Raw genomic sequence first — 2,540 nt, forward strand, 5'->3', positions numbered from 1 at the left:
AGACTGCATTTGTAGCTCATGAGGGTGGAGATGGAGAGATAGCTGCTGACCCTAGTCATCCTGAGTCATAGGTAAATTTAATTGTACTTATGTTATTATTTATTGAATTTATACACATGCACATGATACATTTGTTCTTATATTGGACATAGGGTTCGCGATCTCGTCTCAGTCGATCACATCGTGAAGCATGATGTGATCATGTTTGATATTCATATATGTCATAGACATGATTTTTGATAAATTGATTTATAATTATATCATTTAGATTTACAGCTATGAGACATTTTACATTTATAGCATGCTCATATTTGACATATTTCATATTGGCATGAGTTATATGACCATTTGCATTTATAGTAGACATATATGATATTTTGATGAGTTATGTGACCATTTACATTTATAGTTGACATATTTTATTTTTCATGACTTATGTGACCATTTACCTTTATAGTTGACATATTTGCTATTTTCAAGAGTTATGTGAACATTTACATTTATAGTTGACATATATGATTTTTTCATGAGTTATGTGAACATGTTTATATGTAGTTAATATATTTGATATTTGCATTTATAGAATATCTTTTATGTAAATGTGGAAACATATTTTTGAAATATCTCCTACATTTTAATTTAGATAATTGTTAATGTGTAATAAATTTATGTGTTACATAATTTTCTAGGTGTTTTGTAAAAGTGTATAGCAAATGTACACGTAAATTTAGAAATAAATACATTATTTTTTAGATAATTTTTAATGTGTAATAAATTTATGTATTTTATAAATTAATAAAAATATGTGTTACGGGTGAAAGCACAAACCCGTGTCACCCTTTTGTAAAGGAAAAGGCTAACACAAGTATAATTGTTCACCTTCAATGAGATACAATTAGTGTTACTACTTTGAATTTGAAAATGAAGTAAACTAATGAAATGTATAGAAATGGATGAATTTTAGGATAATAATTTTTAATAATAATTTTGAATAAGAATTGATATATTTTTCTAATTTTTATAGACAATTTTTTAGCTGCTGAAAAATGTTGAAAATTGGGGGTCTAGTTCCCACCACAAAACTATAGAGAAATAAATTTATTTTGTTTTGATCTCAAACTACATTATAGATAACATATATAGCTAGAACAATAAAAAATAAAAAATCAGCTTTAGAGCTATATTTTCTCTTTTATAATGATTCAAATTTTAAGTCACTTGAAATTGATAGTTTTCACTCCCACCACATTTTAAAAAAAAATTCTATTCTTACCAAGAGAAAAATTATACATTCTAGAAGAGGAATCTCTCCTCTAGAAAGTCATAATTTTTAGATTTTTTCAATATCATTTAATATTTTTTTTCTTTCTCAAAACTAACATCTTTCCAAGTGTTAAAATGCGTGCATGAATTTTTTTTTAATTAAGATAAACTATATCTAATTAAAACACTATAAACTATATATGAGAATATTATTGACTTTGACCTCTATAAAATGGTGTTTATATATTATTTAAAAATATCATAAAAAATAGTAAGAGTTATTGAAACACCACCTTTTTGAAATAATTTTATTTCTCTAGTAATTGGATTCAAACTAGTATAAAACATGCATTTAATAGCCATTTCCAACTGGAAAAGTATGAGACCATATATAACTTAGCTAGAATAAATTTATCTAGATCATATGTTTTAACAAAATTGATTTTTACATAGAAATACTCAAGTTTAGTCATTTTGATAAGTTAGCCTAAAAGGCGACACAACTTTGTACTTTTACCCTTACATAATTTTCTAGGTGTTTTGTAAAAGTGTAAATAGAAAATGTACATGTAAATTTAGGAATAAATACACTATTTTTTAGATAATTGTTAATGTTTAATAAATTTACATATTCTATAAATTAATGAAAATACATGTTACATCATTTTCCAGGTGTTTTGTAAAAGTGTATAAATATTGAAAAAACAAAAACATGTATAACTAATGAAAAATGATTTATGTATATATACATTTGAAATATTTTTATGAATCATTAAACCTATCCATATCAATCAAGAAGTTACTGATATATATGGTTGGGATCCTCTTTATCTTTAATGATCTCCAGCAACTTTTCATGGTCCTCGATATCCAACCTCCACTTTGGTTTGCTATGTCCTTTTTTCGTCATAATGTCAAACTGATTCTTTGTGGCTAAAACCAAGTGGTTGTAATGCAAAACTTTTTGGCTAGACAGGTATTCAATAAATTGAACACCATTGTGGTCAATTTTTGGTTGGTTATAATAGGTGCCTAAAAAATAAGATTTATAGTTCATTGAGTATTCTTAATAATATAGAAAAGAAATAATTATTTGCAATTAATCTATCACTCTCTAATCAGTTGTATACATCTCATAAGAGGATAAACCAGTTGGATAAGACCTGTTATCATCATCTGTACATGGTTCAATCAACTTGATTTTTGCTTTTGTGTGTCTAAGTAAATAATAATCCACACCTTGCACATTTTGAGGATCTAGATTCACAACAAAGATG

Source organism: Cupressus sempervirens, chromosome 7, assembly GCF_028749045.1.
Source record: "Cupressus sempervirens isolate cs-2001-9-10 chromosome 7, ASM2874904v1, whole genome shotgun sequence".
NCBI classification, from domain to species: domain Eukaryota; kingdom Viridiplantae; phylum Streptophyta; class Pinopsida; order Cupressales; family Cupressaceae; genus Cupressus; species Cupressus sempervirens.